The following is a 20,534-nucleotide window of genomic DNA, read 5'->3' on the forward strand; positions in this document are numbered from 1 at the left end:
TGGATGGATGTTCCAGTTTCCTCCCACAGTCCAAAAACATGCAAATTAGGTGGTTTGGAAATACTAACTTGCCCATAGTGTGGAGTTGGGGTGCTTTGTGTGTTCGCCCTGCAAATGGACTGGCGTCCTGTAAAGATTTTGTTCCAACATCCAAAAACTAATATTTTCTTTAAATGTTACTTACCCCATGTGGTAAGTGGTGATGGCCCTGAAAATTTTTTAATGTCATGTATTCATGGAGATTGGACTTAACGAAGTTGCTGATTGTTGTGCTTTTGAATTGATAACTACAGTCTCGATCAATTAATCAGGGGGAGAAGCAGTTTAATATTACAATGTCATCTTCCTGTATACTTAGGAATTTGCCAGGCAAAACCATTGTAAGATTAAAAAAAGGGCTGCTAACTGCAAATGTTTCAAAAATCACCTGTAAGTGAACAACTTGACCGCTGTGCATCTCATAAGTTTTTGGAACTTACCCAATTTGAAATGTTCATCATCAAAAGGACTGAGATAATAATGCCTTGCTGTGCTCTACAAAAATGTTTTGGATATTCACAATTAAACAGTTTTTTATAGCATTACAGGCCTAGGTCCAGCAGGAATATCTGTTGGTGGATGGGATGTAATGTTTTATATAATATAGTGCTGAGTAATTATACAGCAGGGGTTTCCAACCTTTTTTTTGCCCCGTTTACCCCATGCCTAGTTTTGTTATAGAGCAATATTCCTCTCCAAAGGTGTAGACATTTTCTTCAAGGCCTTTTTAGTAAATTTAGCTTTTGCCATCTTATTTTCATAAACTAAACAGCCCCAGTGAAAACACAAAAACTCACAAATGAAAAGGCAAACAACTAGGCCATTATAAGTATTTTATTAGACAAATCCAATGAACAAAAGACAGTCATTAAAAAGCACATAGATTTCTTGCATTTGTTAATAACCACGTCATTATATTGTGATATTATTGTATGCTACAGCAGGATTATTTTCCATTAATGGTAATAATTAACACGAAATTTAGGTAGAAAATAAGGCTTGGACATAGATTTTTATTGAAACTATAGAATGCTGAACAACAGAAAGTATTAAAACTCTACTGAGCATAACTCATGGAGACAATGTTCTATAATCAAGTGCAGTGGGCTATAAAATGCCTCACACAATCTACAGAAAATACCTAAATTTAATGCATTTTTTACAATGTAATATAAGTTAATTGAATTAAACACCAAAAAATGATAATAAAAATGTTTTACCACAGCTGTCATTTATTACATAATCTTTATAATTAGTTTTGCAATTGTTAAATGTAATAATTATATTTTTTTTTACAAGGCAGACATATTTTTACAGTTTAATGAAAAATTAAAAATAAAAAACATATATACAGAGTAGTTTAACATATTATTGATTGATAAATAGATTTTTTGCTGCCATAGGCAGTCAGGCAATACTTTACTATACATTTTACTGAAACAACCAAGTGGAACCTTTTAAGAATTTTCTAAATAAATTTTTGATATATAAAATAAACAAGTTTACTTCTGAAGTTTTACTCCATTTCATTATTCTACTAGTTATTTTTCAAACATGCCGAAATATTTAGCCTGTAACTAAAGCAATCTGACAGAAAACATTTACATACTGTATTGAAAACTTTTTTTTTTTACATTTTTTTTCTAATTTACTATCTGAGAGTATTTACATTGAAAATATTGTTTATTAGCTACAAATGTATCGTAAAAATAAAATGAAAAAACATTTCAACATTTATTTTTAAATCACAATTTGCTTTCAGCCCTCTGACATAATAAAAGTTGTTTAGTATTCATTCAGGATTATTATGAACAAAAAGAAAACTTTACTGTTACTTTAAGTGGTGGCAATGACATGCTGATTTGGTATGGGTACACAATGAATCATAAAAATTCCAAAAATTGTTTTAGTAGTACAATTGTTTTTGTATAATTTAAGGTCACTTACAGTACATGATCACATAAGCCACACATCAACCAAAAGTCAGAGTTATTAGGTTTAATGGGAGGATAAACTGCATTCATTCAACCTTAAAAAAAACCTTAAATTTTAACATTATTTAGGAATATTTCAGTTTTAAATCCATACAATGAGATGCCCTAGGCACTGAGCAACATAAGAAACATGAATCTACTGAGGATGGACGAGAGCAGCCAAATACTGTGAGTTTCCTACTGAATCAAGCAATTATCAGTTCATTCAAAACTATAGAAAATATGTACTGTAAACATAATAAGTTATTTGTTAAGTGTTATTTTTTCTAATTAATGATACTCTATAATTTTTGAAAAGTGACCTAAAGAATAGTATGAGTACAGTATGTATGGAAAGGTTAAGGTAACAAGCATCAAACTACTAATTTCTGTCATTGTTAATCTGCTCTGAGATATTAAAATTAATTCATTTGAAGAACTGGTGCCATCCATTTTTTTTTACTTTACTGGGAATGTAACTGTCATCACTGTAATGAAGTTAAACATTTTATAAACCAACTGACTTTTTACTTGGAGGGAAAAGATGATAATTTAAATGAAAATGTATACTGCTGTCCTAGTCAGTTAATGCAATAGTTCTGTGAAATCCAACATAAAAAAGAGAGAAATTCCTAAGGTTTCCTTACTCATTTGTATGCATTAATTATTTAATGCATGTAATTAGCACATTTGTTATTATTGTTGAAATTTGTTTTTCATTTGCAATTTTTTTTTTTTACTCAGAGCTCATCTTTTCTTTGCTCTGTTTAGGGTATAGTGCTTGTATCATTATGTGCAGATGACAATTCAATATAAGAAGAGTAATGTATCAACATAATAGGGAAGTCAATATGTGATTTTACAGGTACCCTTAGCATTAATATGTGTAACAGATGCACAATTGGTTGCCATATGCAATAACAGAATAAGATACTGCTATTCCAAAAAGGAGAAGGAAAAACAAAAAAGGCCTGTTAGAGAACTGGTGTGCTCTGGGCTGAGTAGAAGCTCCTAAGATCTGCTGTTATTTGCTTCTAAATCACCTATTTGTTGTACTAATACTAATTATGGGAGTGTAATTCGCTGTTGCTGGAATATGTGAATTTCCCCTTGGGATTAATAAAGTATCTATCTATCTATCTATCTATCTATCTATCTATCTATCTATCTAATTCTATAATATTTGGGCCTACATTATTTTTGTATGCATTTATTTTCAAAACTTGCCTATTCAAGTTTTAAGATTGAAGAAGCACATAGGCTATACGCTAGTGGCAATAGGCACCAAGCAGCCCTGGATAGGGTGCCAGTCTATCCAAGGATACATCCTAACACTTTCAGTGGATCAGTTTAGTAGACAAGCAATTCACCTATGATAATGTTATGCCACACAGAATGCTGAGGATATTGTTAGCACAAAACAGCAAGGAGATTTTGGAGAAATGAGAAAAAAGAAAATCATGGGTCAGTTTACTGGAGAAGTAAAAACAAAAATCATATCCAGAATTATTGGGCAAATCAAGAATCAAAAGGCAGATTCAGAAGATGGTCTTAGCTAGTGCAGAATGCACGTAACTAGTGAAGAATGCAGCTGCTAGAATCTTAACTCGGAAAAGAAAATCCGAGCACATCACCCCAGTTTTGATGTCACTACACTGGTTACCTGTGTCATTTAGAATTGACTTTAAAATACTGCTTATGGTTTACAAAGCCTTAAATAAACGCACTCCATCTGGTATTTCAGAATGTCTGACACTTTACACTCCAAATCATAACCTTCATAATCTTCAAATGAGTGTCTACTTAGAATTCCAAGAGCTAAACTTAAAAGAAGTGGTGAGGTGGCCTTCTGCTGTTATGCACCTAAAATCTGGAATGGCTTGTCAATAGGAATTCGCCAAGCTGATACAGTGGAGCACTTTAAATCACTGCTGAAAACACATTACTTTAACATGACTTTCTCATAGCTTCACCTTAGTTTAATCCTGATGCTCTGTATATTCAAGTAATTATCATTATTATTCATCGTGGCTCCAAAATCCGTACTAACCACTACTTTCTCTTTTGTTCTTTTTCCGTTTTTTTGTGGTGGCGATCTGCACCACCACCACCTGATCAATTCTGTTCTCCCTGGCCATCGGACCTTACTTTTATTGTATGTTAATTAGTGTTCCCTAATTTTAATTCTTATTTATTTTGTCTTTTTTCTCTTTCTTCATCATGTAAAGCACTTTAAGCTACATTGTTTGTATGTAAATGTGCTATAGAAATAAATGTTGTTGTTGTTGTTAACCAAAACAAAAAAATTCTAATGTTAGGGCCTACTTTGAAAAACATATTTCTGTTGCTCTGAAGATCAAAAGTTTTTTTTAATCCACAAAAGAATTTTGTAAAATGCAATCAATTCCAACCACATTTATACTGCAGCTTCTGTTAACATCCTCAATGTGTCTTGCAAATATATTCAACTAGGACACTAATGAAAATAAACTTTTAAATTACAAAGAAAAAAGTGAAAGTAATAACAAAAATGGAATTCTCTTGATTAAAAAGTCCAACACAGACAGAGATACACATTTAAAGAAATGTTAGTAGTACACTTATAGTAAATGTGTTTAGAATGTTTGACAAAAGCTAGCTTATCCAATGGGAAGAACCCATGCAGAAATGAGGAGAGCATGGGAACTTCATTAAGACCATGACACAAGACCCAATACTCTTTTAGCTAAGGTAATGTGTACTACATCTGTAATTTGAAAAGCAAATTCATATAAAAAACAGAGTTGATTGAAAATATTGAAAATAAACAAAGCAGCCAAAATATAATGTTTTACATTGAATGCTCAGTGTTGAGCATGAAATGTAATGCTCAACAACATTTATTCACATAACATATATTTTCATACAAACAAGGTAGCTCAAAGTGCTTTAGAAGATGTGAAAGAGAAAGTTAAAAGTAAAGAAAACCAAATAAGATTAGGTTAGATTTAATAATATTAAAGAATAAGTAACAAAAAACAAGTCTATATGATCTTAAAAAACAGATAAATATCAAGTAGAAGACTAGCGTCCTTATATACAATACCATGATGTAAGACTCTAAAGATGAGCCCAGTGATAAGGTCACATGGCCGACAGCAAAAAGACTCCAGTCAGTCAGTCAGTCATTATCCAGCCCGCTATATCCTAACTACAGGGTCACGGGGGTCTGCCAGAGCCAATCCCAACCAACACAGGGCGCAAGGCAGGAACAAACCCCAGGCAGGGTGCCAGCCCACCACAGAAAAAGACTCCAGTTTAGTTGAAGAAGAAACACAATCTACAGGGTTTCCAAGGCCAAACGATCACCCAGCCCCTACTGGATATTCAACCTAACATAAATGTTCTTACTTCATTCCTCATTGTTTCCAGGCTTCAGTCAAATGAGATGAATTATTTCTTCTGTATACTGATTTGAGAAGTTTAGCAGAACAGGTTAAGAAACAGAAAACACTGATATGTAAACACTCAAGAAATGCAGATGCAAGGAAAATGAATTAAATTTACTGTTTAAAAATCTGCAGCACCTCATGATCCAGTATTCTCTGTTTTAATGTTTAATGCAAAGGATAATTTTAAATAACTTACATAAAGCATTTGGTCTGGACAGAATTTTACAATGCATTTTAATAACCTGTAAAAACTATTTAAAGTTTTCACAGAAATTATGATGACTTACTGTGAGGTTCTACAAATAGTTAGCCATGTGCTACAGGAAGGTACTGCTTTAGTAACTGCAGACCAGTGGCACTCCCATCCTTTAATTAAATGTTTTGTGAGATTGGTGCTAGGCTACATTAAATAAAACATTACAGGAGTTTTTAATCAGATCCAATATGTATATTATGGTAATTAGTCTATAGATGCCAATATCTCTTTCACTTCATAATATTCTAGCACACCTGCATAATAAAAATTTCTATGCCAGTGTGCCACATATAGACTACAGTTCAATACTAACAATTTACTCTTTTTTTAACGTGATATCCAATTACCAAAGTCCCAGACTGGGGATTTAAAGTCACCTTGTGCAACAAAATTTTGTACTTTGTTACTGGCAGCCCGTGCCATGTGTGGATTGACAACACTATTTCTTCCATAATGATCCTCGGTAAAGGCACACCACATGGTAGTTGAATGTTAAGTTCTGTTCTGTACTCCTTATTGAGTGGCCAACTCCACTCTCCATTGTAGGCCTGATTATCAATAGTGATGAGAAAGATTACAAAGAAGAAATGTGCTTTCAATACAGTTGTACCATGTTAACATTCTCTTGATTCATTTCAGCAAAACCATGAAGCTGGAATAGGTTTAAGGATTCTGGAGGAAACCCACGCTGTTTATCTACATTAGTTAGAATGCTGTGGAGGACATTAACATCTTTAAGTTTCTTAGAGTTACCCTTACTGCATCCTAACATGAGCATGGCACATCTCACCAATCATCAAGAAGGCTCAACAACACCTTTTCTTCCTTTGGCATCTAAGGAAAGATGAGTTATGCTCACCTCATCTATAGGTGCCCAAAGGAGTTCATCTTAACTGGTTATATAGCATCCTGGCATGGCACCTGGTGGCAATGTTTGCTCAGGATGTTATTGGCTCACAGCTCACTTCTGTTTAGGATACATTTAGCACATACTACCTAACAAAATCTAACTGTACAAAAAGATCTCGGCTGCCTTCTAGTAAATAATACAGGACCATTAGCACTCACACCAGTAGATTCTTGGACAATTTTTATCCTCTGGTCATAAAGCTGCTTAACAGTCACTTATACTGACAAGTGCATGTATGTTTCTTGTGTATAGTATATTGTCTGATATTGTATTTAATGTATGGTGTTCTATGTGCTGTGGTTGGTATTGGTATTGTCTGTGGTTGGTATTGTACAAGTGTAATTATTTTCTAGAAGGTATGCTGGTTACGAATTTCACTGCAGTAGGTTCACAATGAGAATAAATTTAAATCTGAACTTGAATTTGAGTTGAATTGTGCCTGCATGCAAATAGTATTAACCTGGGAAGCTTCTGTTGGTAAGTGAAACCTTAAATAAGGTAATTGAGTGCACTGCTGCCATTGGTGGGAGGCTGTGGGCAGACAAAGTTGGGTTTATAGCATATAACAAAACAGAAAAAAGCATATGGCCTATATTTAGAGAGGAACTTGAACACTTCATATAGTTGTGTCTACTTTTGTATACTAATCATTTTTATCGTATTATCTACTTTAGATGCAATGTGTCCAGTGATTCCTAAATAGATCTGAGTTTTTCTCCAGAAAACATGACAGTAATTTCAAATAAAGGCTAACCTTAGGTCACAAGCAAGAAAATTAAATAAACAGTTAAACATGGCAAATTAACATACCATTTTTACATGTAAAAACCTATAAGCACCAGAGAACAGTGAGATGAATATTTATTCAAGCAGTGTCTTCCAGATGTTCATATGTGGCTACCATTAGACAAATAACATAAAAAAAACTTTAAGCATGTCAGGTTTGTATAAAAAGATTAAAACAGTATTTGTAATTTTGTAATTTAGCAGCATTAGAAAACTTAAATTCCTTATAAGGCACTTTGTGTCTTAATGGATATGTACAATGCTGAAAAAGCATTTCCACCTATATTTCACAGTGATTTTTGTCAACTCACTTTACAGACTGTAACAATAAACAGAGCAGAGATAAACCACAGACTTACATGTTTTTCCGCATCACTCATTTGTTTGGTGTCTATAAGATAAGCAGCACTAAGTTCAGTAAGCAGCAATGACCAATTAGGCATACCCCAAACACAGGTGTTAGCGGAGTAGGGATTACTGTAAATCTGTCGTAAATTGTGATATCGGGGCATTCCCAAGACATGTCGCTGTGTGAAACAGGTGCTCAAAGATATCAGTTGCAACATAGGTTAGACCATGCAATGGATAAATACAGGAAAAATGTATTATATCTACAGCTCATTTCCATTAATTGTCTGACAATTACCTTCTTCCAATGCCTTCTCAATTTACCTAGAAGTGTATATTTACAGTTTTACAATTAATAGTTAAGGGCAGGTTAGGGAGGTTGGCCATGTTTGTTTTAACAACATCTCTAGCTTGTGTTTAGTAAAAGAAATGTTTTGACAAAGTTACATTTGAAGAGCAGGTGTTCAAAGAGATACAACTATATTGTCAATACAGAAATCTCTTAAAGGTCCTATTATTGAACGTGGTAGAAATGTACAGTTGTTCTGTGCGGTTACAGTTAACAGTAACTTCCCTGCCTTCAAATGTCTTTTGTACTGGCACCTTTTTGTAGGTGTTGGTTTTGAAGGGCAATGCCAATTTGTATATTTGGTCACTATGATATAATGTGCTGCACATGGCATGAGACCTGTGATATCATGGGAGATCCTTGATATACTATAAGATAGTTTGAAGAGTGTCTGACTATTACAACCTATCTTTCAATAATGACTCACAAGCTAAACTAAATAATATGATGCATTCTGTTTTTGATTCTTATTTAATTTTTTTGATTTTTGAATTCTGAAAAACACTTTGGTGATCATAGTGTAAAGATCATCCACCTTTAAGTGATATGGAGCCCTGTATGATTACAAATTTTTCTCTGCCTAATCTCTTACGAAAAGATATTTGTTTATCTATATTCTACTGAAAACAATTCTACTGATTATAATACCAGCAAACAAATTATGGTTAAATTTACTTAAACCATATGTCTTACAATTCAAAAGTTTATTTGAATGACAATGAAACCACTTAACGATGTCCGCATTCTGTATACTGCATACTTTTAGATATATATGTTTTATATCCCCAGTAAATCATTACACTGCTGAGGGTAGACTGACATTAAACAATAAACACAGGCTTGATGACCCTCAGAAAACTGTATGGGCTGATTTTCAAAAACAGAAAATACCAAATAGGAACACACAGCTGACCCTAGAGAGACAGGTTATTTCTGATTCAGTTTCAGTCTCTCCAGGTCCTACTGTAGTCAGTGTGCCGCCAAAATCAGCAGCACCAATTCTGCCTCACGGCAAGTGGGTAACGGTAAGAAAAATTTAGTCCCTCAGCACCTAGGTCACAAATTTGGACCCAGAACAGGTTCTCAGCACTCTGCAGCGTGCCTGTGGATTCTGAGAACAACAAAGTGCTCATAATTGGCGATTCCATAGAGCGAATGTTAGAATTCCAGACTGTTAAACCAGCAGTTAATGTTAAATGCCTCCCAGGGATGAAGATTTCTGACATAGAGGCCCAATTGGATCATAATGCCAACAATGAAGTATCTACCTTATTGCTTCATGTCAGCACTAACAATATTTATTTACAACTGTCTGAGGTATTAAAGAAAAGCTCATCTCTCTATGCACCAAAGCTAAAAGAAAAAGTCAGCATTTAATTGTATCTGGCACCTTACCAAGATTATATAGAGGGGATGTGATTTATGGCAGATTGCATTCCCTTCACTGCTGGCTAGAAACCTGGTGTGCAAATAAAAGCATAGCCTTTGTTAACAATTGGGATTATTTTTGGGAAAGGCCTGGATTTTTCAAGAGAGATGTTCTTCATCCTAACTTGCCTGGTTTAGTTCTTATTTATCAAATCAATTACAGTATGTACAGAAATTTGCTGACAGTACTCCATCATTATGCACAGAACTGAGATATGGTGTCCCGCAAGGCTCAGTACTGGGACCTTTACTGTTTTTACTTTACATGCTTCCACTGGGATCTATCATTAGAAAGCATAATGTAAATTTTTACTCATACACAGATGACTCCCAGTTATACCTTTCTTTTAGACCAAATAAAGTTTCTCTGATATTATCTTTAATTAGTTATGTTAATGAATTAAAGGAGTGGATGGACGAGAACTATTTGCCTTTAAACCCTGATAAAACATATGTTAATTATTGGCGGTAATGATGCTGAATACAACCATATTTTGTCCATCATTTAACTCAGTTGGAATCGCCATTCATTTTACTGAATTAGCCTGCAATCTAAGAGTTATCTTTGACTCTGGCATCTCATTTAAAGCGCACATTACAGAATTGTTCAAATACTGTTTCTTTCATCTAAAAAATGTTGGGAAATTAAGGTGTTTTCTAAATAAGTGGGATTCTGAGAAGTTTATTCATGAATTTATTTCTAGTAGGATTGACTACTGCAATGTAGTGTTCACTGGATGTTCGAACTGTTCTTTATACAGCCTCCAGTTAATCCAAAATGCTGATGCAAAAATTATTACAAGAAAAAGAAAATACAAACACATAACTCCAGTTCTTAAATCCTTACACTGGCTCCCGGTTAAGTTTAGGGCAGATTTCAAAGTCCTCCTTTTAACATATAAAGCCTTAAATGGCCAAGTTCCGGCTTACTTGTCTGAACTTATCATGACTTACAAAGCAGAACACACATTAAGATCTCAAGATGCCTGTCTGTTTATGATTCCAAGGATTAATAAAATAACAGTGGGCAGTTGTGCTTTTAGTTTCAGGGCCCTTAAATTTTGGAATGGTCTGCCTGCTACTATAAGAAATGCCCCTTCTGTTTCAGCTTTCAAATCCCGGCTGAAGTGGTGTACTACTTCAGTTTAGCACGCCCTACAGGTGGTAATTAGCTGCGCAGACTGCATATCTGTTAATCATTAGCACTAAAATATAAGTAATATGATAGTGATAATTTGTACTGGGGTTTCCCAGTTGGCCCTGTTAGTTTAATCAAGAGGAAGTGGGAGCTATGTCAAGCTACTCAGATTCTGCATTGAAAAAGATGTTCCTCAAAAATCTGTGCAACCATGGATGAGACATCTTAAAGAAGCCACATTGAGGCCAACATTCACTATGAAAGAGCAGAAGTGTTCAGAAGCCAGGAGTGGATTTAAGGTACAGCAGTCAACCACATGTATAACACAGCATAATTCTGGCCTTTATTGGAGGATGGTACAAAATAAGCCATTACTCAAAAAGAATCGCATGGAAGCACATGTGGACGTAATCAAAAAGCATGAGAGAGACCCATTAGCAATGCAGGAAAAATGTTTGTGATGAAAAGAGATAAAGATAGACCTCATCGGCCAAGGTTCAGCAAGATATGTGTATTGAAGATGTAATGTTGTCCACAAGTTATAAAACATAATACTGTAAAGTAAAGTAGTGGCTGCATTTAATTGATTAGCTACTTTTAATTAAAAAGGACTAGACTTCTAGTTGAAATAGAAGGTGGAAAGAATGGCTGGTGGACAATACTTGCAAATACTGCAAGACTGTTCTGTCAGTTTTATAAACCTTGTCAGGCCACAAGGGAAAAAAGGACTGGGACATGAAAAACAAAACTGTGGGCAGATAGGGGGTGAAGCCCACAAGAGTAGATAATTATAGTCAAAAGCCTTAGCTAAGAAACTAGAACAATCAAATGATGAAAAGTAGTAACTGTACTAAAAAAAAAATTGTTTCAGAATCCACAAAGACATCAGCAGTTGTATGTTGCCGTCTTATATACTGGTACACCTCTGATGTCCCATGTCACAAATTCTAGACACAGCAGGATAACTGCTGTGGTCCGTTGCTAACAATAAAGCGCACAAAATGAGGGTCCTTCATAAAACAAAATGGCTGCTAAGATAGCAGTAATGATGCTAAAATTTAATTACAGCTTTATAATCAAAATGAAAGTAAGATGAAAAATCAAAAAATAAATATAGAATCAAACAAAACCCACAAAATCTTAATGGTCAGATAAAAATAACTCAAGAGTAAGTGATAGTTGTTAATCTTTCAGAAGAACTATGACCCCAAACACAAGTTTAAAGTGACCTGGGTGTGACTTGAGGTTGAAAAAGTGATTGTCCAACACCTGGTGACTGTCCAAGTTGTACTGTAACATGGTGTACTATTTGAAAATTTGTGTAACACATGCATCAACCTGGAGCAAATCTGTCTGGAAGAATAGTTGGAAAACACTTCTGAACAATGTGCAAAGGCATGGATACACTTATGCCATATGACGTAAACAGTTATGGCTACAAACAGTGATTCTACAAAGTACTTAAGTGTGGGAATTGAGTGTATATATAGCATGTTTAATTTTTTTAGGTTTCAGATATAAATGTTGAATTAAGAAAAACTCATTTGGAGTTGCAATGCTTTGAAATAAAAATATCAGAAGTAACAAAATTTTAAAGTAGGATTTATACAGTGAACCAAAGAATTGGGCAAGGGTCTAAACACCTTTGCAAAGTCCGGTGTGTGTCTTTGAACGGGTAAAAGTTTGACTTCTTCTCACTGTTTTCACTAAGAGCTTAAAAATTTCCAGGCGAGAATGAGAAAATAGATGGATCGCTCATAACAGCTGGCAGATAAAAAGCTCACTGCTAGCTGTAGAAGGAGTAATTCATTGCTACACTTTTGTGCAGTCAGCCAGAAAGCCGACAGTGTTTTATTCCTCTCAAAAGCACTTTCATTTAATTCTAACTATGAATGACACTAAATAAAAGAAAGATTGATTGTCCCATGTTGTCAAAGTAAGTCCTGCAATGCTAAGTGCTTGTTTCATTGTCTCACAAAAATATTTCTATCACGGTTCAGGTTTCAGGTTTAGCTTATTTCTAACTAAGCATTTTAAGTTTACGCAGATTCTGGACTCAATATAATTTGCAGATGACAAACTCTGTCCTAGGCCATACTTCTTAAGAACACTCTGCAGAAAATTTTTGGACAGTAGGATTTCACATACGTTAGTTTACTTATGCATATCATTTTTTTTTAACTGAGATAATAGGAAAAGTACTTTGATTTTGGTTTGTAAAAATTGGCAATTCTTATAAGATGTACCTGACAATTTCATAACTTTATTGTGAATGGGTAATCATTTATTTCATCTGCTTACTTAGAATACTCAATTGTCATTAATTTTTTGCATGTAAATAAAAAATGTCATATTTTTCTAGATTTTTTGGATTTTTCTAGATTTTAATGATTTTCCTGGCACTGACAAAAGCAAAATCGGTACAATTATGGTGCTGAAGTAGCCTGCTTTCTTTTTAATATAATTGAAAATGATCTCTCTATACATGACAATATAATTAAGTCTTGTACAAAGCTAAACTGTATAGCTGCCTGTGTCAATAGCTTATGATGCCTCACTGTAATGAAAAGTGTTATTAGGCATCAATATTTTTCCAATTTTGGAACTGGCTGTGGATTCAGACTTATTACAACACATTATATACTCTATGGCTACTTCATACCACAGAACAGACTATTAGTTTAAATTCTGTCACATGACAGCAGTGATTTTTGATGGCAATAAGAGCATTTAAAAAGATTCATTTTGTGTCTACCTGTTCCTTTTTACCTTCATATATGTTTTGATATAGACATATCATGGTTTTGTTTCTGAATGTATTACCATATGTTGCTAAATGTGTGACATCATGGGTACCGTTTTATGTATAAGAAAAGAGAAATTGTTGCAATTCATGCTTATATTTTTTTTGGACTTTACTAAAGCTTCTAAATTTAATAATACATCTGTTTTGAATTTGGACATTTAATTTAATTTTATCATTTTTTAATGTTATTTTCAACACCATTTGTTTTTCTAATGGGTAACACCATTTTGATGGGGTTTTTGTGACACTCATTACCATGGTAATACATCCCACAATGCATCGGGATGGTGCAATGATGTCATCATCAGTGTGAGTATATGAAGGCCAACTCTTGCAGCTCTAGCTCATCTGAGATTGAATTTATTTCTGAACTATTTGCTTTTTTGCTTTCTTGCTTTCTTTTGTAAAATTTTGGGATTAGATGTACTGTATGTCCTGTAATTGTTTTTTGACTGATTTTTTTGTTTCTTTGTTTGATCTCTGGGTTAGATTTTTGCTTCTTGGTCTTTCCTCATAATTTTTCTTTTTCATTTTGAAGTCAGAACTGGAAAGCACATTAAGCTTTAAGATCTTTGTATATTATAAGTGGAGAATCTGCCAGTTTTTTACAATTTTAGGGACAAACCAATTAACAAATAATAATATACAAGAATTTTTGAAAGGCAGAGTACTCTTAAAAAGCTTTTTTTCCCTCTTTGGGATGTGCTGGTGTATTAAAGAACAGCCAAGAAAGTACAGACTCTGAGCAACCCAAGTTGACATCACTGAAAAATGGCACTAACTTAGGATTTAATTTAGGATGTGCCACTGTATACTAAATACACAGTCAGGGTATTATATCAAGTAGAATTCCTCACAGGAAGCTTGAAATTATGTTGATTGGTTTTATGCTTCATTGTGTCACTTTTAAAATGCTGAGCAGTTAATAGCATGCATCAAAACTATAAACCTATTATAAAGGGAAAAGAACATTAAGACAAAATGATTGTTTTATGAATTTTTAATTCATAAAATTATATTTATAAATATGTGACTGGTGAGTGGCTTACAAGGATCTAAATGGGCACTGGTGAGAAGGAAAGGAGGGCTGCACTGGCTGTCCATTAATAGTTCTGTTTCCATCCTCAGGCATGATAAGTCCTGACTGACAATGGGTGATGTCACTTCTCTGCCATCCAAATCCCATTCCTTCCAGCCCCCGAGCTATAAAGACTCCCCAGTCTGGAAAAAGGGCATCATTTGACCCGCAAATACCAAAAGAAACATTATGATGATCTTGGTAGAACACTACTTCAAAAGGAATGGAACGTTTCTTACATTTTTTCCCTTCTCCTTTATCATCCCCCTGAAACCTTTTATAAAATGGAGATTGCCCGGATGAGACCCCGACATTCCTTGTACTTGTTTTCACACATATATAATAAATGGCTATGTTTGAAAGTTAGAAATATATTGCTATTCATATTATGTGTTCATTATCATTTTTATTTCTTTACAATTGATTAAACTGTTTATCTATGCAGTTTAGGGATGCATGATGGTGTGTTTGGTGCTGATGCTTTTTTGCACTCAGATGAACTACAACATATTTAAAAAGTTTAAACCTAAACTAACAAAAAATTCAGAAAATATGATGAGAAAAAGGCACATTTTTGTAATGGTAAACAGGCAACAGCTGATTGAAGAAATACACTTTTTTCCATATTAGTAACTACAACAATATGTACTGTAATAACAGATCTTTCAACAGTTTACAGTTGTAAGACAAAGATAAATGGCTACGTATTATTTTTATATTAAGGTACAGTACACTTATGTATCAGTTAACCATGTGTGTAACTACTGTTCAATAATTTAATGTTCAAATGTATAATTTAAAGAAGCAATCTGTACTTGTTTCTTAGTGTTGGCCCTTACCTGATTTGTAACTAACAAAGTTACCCACCAAGTTTAACTCGTCCTTCCGTAAATTATTACTTGACAAGAGTCATTATTAACAAAGTGCACTTTATATTTAGAACAATCTAAACTAAATTGTTAGCATATTAACACAGTATGCACTCCATTCGGGTCTTTTTATTATTAATAAAATAATTGACTTACAGTATCAATTTCTAATGGTTTAGTTGCAGAAAGTATATACCAAATGTCCTGAATTTTATTAGGTATAGTTTTTTTTTTTTTTAAATCGGTTAGGGCGGAGTGGTGGCTCTGAGGCACTGGCAATTGGAAGGTTGCCGGTTCGAATCCCGTAAATTCCAAAAGTGACTCTACTCCATTGGGCCCTTGAGCAAGGCCTTTAACCTGCAATTAATCCGTCCTGTGTATAATGTTAATCTGCATCAAGCCCTGCATGCAGGCCCTCCAACCTGCAAGGAAAAACCTGATGGCAGAATTGGCACTCCAGCCATCATAAAAAAACTCACACTGGTTCCATTCCATCTGAACTGGTGTGGTGCTGAGGTGTCACCCGTTGCATGGCTGCATTCAGGTCCTAATCTGGGATCCTGAGTTGGTTTGTCATGTGGTGGGTGCGGCAATGCGCTGTATCAGCGCGTCCTCCTAACCTTTCTCTCTCTGTCTTTTTAATCAGTGTGTTAAATATCCAAGAGAACTAACAAACAATGAAGCACAAGAACAGGATTTCATAGACATAATCAATGACTGTTTTTCTTTTAATACAGGCTGTAGTACTAGGGTGTTGTACCGTGTTAGCCATTATGAATGTAGAGAAAAGCCAAGCAAAATGACACCTTTTATTGGCTAACTAGAAAGATTACAATATGCAAGCTTTCGAGGCAACTCAGGCCCCTTCTTCAGGCAAGATTTTAATACAGGCTAAAACTAAACATACTTGTTTAAATGTAATATTGGTTCATTTCCTGCTCATGGATGTGTGATGCTGCTGGCAGCAAGTAGGCAATATCTCTGTCAAGTAACATAGTCATGCTTGCAAAATAGTGCAGTACGTTTGTAAATAACGCACAATTTAAGCTTCTGTAAATGAATTGTAATTGTAATATTGGTTGGAACAGTTGCCCCATTCATTTCAAATAAGTATTTGATTGATGATTCCAACCAGATCAGATAGCGCATATTTGGCCCCGGGTTAAAATGGACTTTTTACAGAAGCTTATTAAATAAATAAATAAACACACACCTGAATGATGAAAAAGGAAGAAAATTAAAAAGAGAAAACGTCTGACTTGATAGTCAGTCACAAAGAGGCATTACTCAAGCGTACTGCTGTCGCTAAAATTGGGTCGTAGTAACATTTCTTGACACACCTCTGTTGAATGATTGGTTGGCTGAAAGTCCTCAGTGTTAATGTGTCAGAGGAAGCACAGCATTGTTTATAATGACACTCAGTCTTTTGTTTTAATTCTCTCCTTAACTACTACCTCCAGGGGGTCCAAAGTGCATCCCATAACTGAGCCTGCCCTTTTAATTAGCTTGTTGATTCAGTGGGCCTCCCTTGAAGTAATGTTACCAGCCCAGCACACCATACTGTAGAAAATCAAACCAGCCATCGCAGAGTTGCAGAAGATGTGAAGGATGTTGCTATTAAAGGAACACAGTCTCCTAAGAAAAAGTGTCTACTGTGCCCTTTCTTATGTAGTTCCCCTGTGTTAAGAGACCAGTCCATTCTGTCATTGATGTGGGCCCCCAAGTACTTTTAGGAGTAAACCATCTCTACATTAATTCCCTAACTTGTGACAAGACATAGAGGCTGTTTGGTGCAGTGAAAGTGGATAAGTAGTTCCTTCGTTTTACTGATATTAAGTTGCAGACCATTCTTTCTGCGCCAAGAAACAAAGTTCTCCACCTCATTCCTCTCCTCTGTCTCATCCCTTTTTTCCAATATACCCCATAAGTGCAGAATCCCTGACATGACCTAATGTTATAATTGCATAAATCGATATAATGTTGTGCATATAGCTCATTTGCCTAAATCTTAGCCACAGACTTGCAGTCTTGCCCATTTCTTGACTATGATTGATTTTGTGAAATAAAAGCTTAAACATGATAAATAATAAGTGAAATGCGATGAATGAAATGTGAATAATAATGAATGCATTAGAAATGACAAGTGTGTAGTTATATGAGGCTAGTGATGATTGACTATTGGTAAAGTGATGAATGATACATGACACGGACTAATGCTGATGCTCAATGACACGTGAAGTAAAGAATAACAATGTCCTAAGATGAACACCATACAGGTCCACATTTTTCACAAGACAACAATCAATACTAACCACTATACTACCTGTTACTATCCAGCAGCCCATCAAAACTTAAAAATAAGATTGTTGTGACTTCTAAATCTTAAGATGTTTGTCTTGACCATCTGAGATGCAAAAACCTCACATTTTTAGGACCAAATGTATCTAGTCATGTTCAACAACAAAACAGTAAAGCAGAAAATTTTTGATCCAGGTTATTTGTTTTAGTTTTTGTTGAGCTGGTCTTTTCTATTAAGCTGCCTATTTGCAGAAACTGTAAATGCTTTATTATCTTGTGTTGTTGTTATTTGACATTGCATGATTCTGTCAACTACTAAAACGTGAATTTATAAAGGGCAGGATTTCTTGAACCTTTATAGGACAAATTCGGCTTATACTGTAGCTGTGCCAGACTCTTTGATTCACCTTAATAACTGTGCTTGGTGGTGCAGCAATGGTGCACCGTGGTTTATGTGAATACACGTTTCCAAAAGTACAGATCAGACCAAAGAAAAAAAAATAACAAAAGAACACTTTAAAAATTTCACGCTATTTTCTTGGGGCGCTCTAATGCCTCAGACATTAGGCAAACAAAATGCAAAATCACCAAGGTTTTGAATGTGAAATAGTTAGCCCATTTTATGTTTTAAAACATAGTTATTTTTTAATCAGATCAAAGAAACTGTCAGATTTTCTCTTGCTCTGATTAAAGTTGCGATGAATGATCAGCTTTTATGCAAAATGGTGCTGACTACATTGAATGCTATAGCATGGATAGCAACCACCACCACAGCAATGATTTTGCCTCCATTGAACTAGATGACTTTACGTGCTTTCAGTTTCAAGGCGAAAAGAAAGTAAATAAATATACATATATATAAAAGATAATACTAGCATTATAGAAAGAAAGAAATTTACTCACCCATTTTCTAAACTTCCTTTATTCTTTACAAGGTTTTAACATGTCAACCTTGAAAGTATCTGAAGAAAGAGTATTAGGTAGCTATGAGCAAAAAAGGCATACAGTTTCACAAATCTGAATCCAGAATTTACCTTGTAGGACATTTTACAATTGTGGAACACAGAGTTTATTTATTTATTTATTTTTTTAAATAAGGAATACTGTTTCCAAAAGCCTTGTTCACACTTCTATATTGATTACCTGTGTTCTTTCCTTTAACTACTTAAAAGCCTGTAATCTGTACCACAGCAGTAAAAATAAATTCTATTTATGAAGAAAGAAAAAAGAAAATATAAAAATGAGATTAGGCAAAACTAAGTAACAAAGAATAAAGTACCGTCCGATGGCCAGGAGGAGAGAAAATTCAACAAAAAAAACTACAGATGGCTGGAGAAAAAAAAAAACAAAATCTGCAGGGTCTCCAAGGCCACGAGACCACCCAGCCCCCACTAAATGCCTTTCTTGGTGTGTCAATGGTGCAAATTTCCCTAGAGAGGAAATGCGAGTTATTTTTCTACATTTTTTACTCAGTGAATCGGCATGTTTTGCTGATAATCTTTTGCTTATTACTACTACTATCCAACCCTGGAAGGAATGGCAGTCCAACAACTGGAAAATAATACATGAACGTGCATAGTCATTCATATTACAATAATTTACCCTTTTTCCAATGAACCTGTCTTGCATGTTTTTGGGAAGAGAACCAGAATATACTCCAAAAAATCCATATGCACGTATATATAATTTGGAAACATCATAAAGACTTTGACTTAGGTGGGGATGGAATCTGGGTCCTTGATGTTGTGAGACAGCAAGAGCTGAATATGAACTGTATTAAAAAAGACACTGCGCCCATGAAGAAAAGAATTTAAGCAGTGCCAACAAGACAACCCTGTTTCCTCTTATCCATATGCACAAGTATATGATAAACACACAATTTGTTTTGCTCTTACATTGTTGCTAGAGCATATAATGTTTTGTATTAACATTTAATTTATTTTAGGATTGTTAGTTTTCTTTTACATCACGTTTTTTCTTTCATTCTTAATACAGTCAGTTTTACAAATGTCTAAATAAATTGCTTGTATCCCAAACCCTTTTGGCCAGCAAAAATAAAAATGGTCACCTAAATGAGAATATAAAAGGTTACATTTAAAGTCACTTAAGGTTATGGAAAACAAATAATGTAGACATTCAAACAAACAAACAAACTCCGTTTGCATCTTGGTGCAGTCAGTGTGCTGTCTCAGCTGGAGCTGCTCCAGTGTCATTAGTGACTCTATTAATTAGCGGGGTATGCAGTTGAAGGATAATAAGGCAGAACAAACTTTTGAAATTCAGATTCACTAAAGGCTAGATTAAAATGTGAGTTAGCCAGCTGCATGTAAAACTGAGAGCGTTAGTTTAATATTATGCAGTAACCTAAAGGATGCTACATAACCTGTAAATGTTTTTCTTTCATAAGCATTTCTGGTCAAATTGCAAGTTAACAGATACACTAAAAATTGTTTTTGTTATTAAAATCTGAGAAAATATATGAAAGAAACTGTAAGCTGATAAATCTGCCAAGTGCTGCAGAGCAAAAGCTAATGACAAACTGCGATCAAGTACAAAAAGGTACTGCACGTTATTGAGATAAAAAAAGTAAAACTACTTCCATCAGACAAAATCTCCCTGACTTTGTTTTAGAAAATGTGTGAAAGGCATCTGTTGCTTACTGTACTTGTGTTATGAACTGTAATTTGAACAGAACAGAGTGGCACAATCAATTCCTATTATTAAACTATTATTAATCTTAGGAATGAAGATTGTGGGTTAAATTAAAAGAAAATGTCAAGTGGTCAAAGGCCAGAAAATACTCATGCACTCTTAGTGTTTTTTTT

The sequence above is a fragment of the Erpetoichthys calabaricus genome, chromosome 6, assembly GCF_900747795.2.
Source record: "Erpetoichthys calabaricus chromosome 6, fErpCal1.3, whole genome shotgun sequence".
Lineage (NCBI taxonomy): Eukaryota > Metazoa > Chordata > Cladistia > Polypteriformes > Polypteridae > Erpetoichthys > Erpetoichthys calabaricus.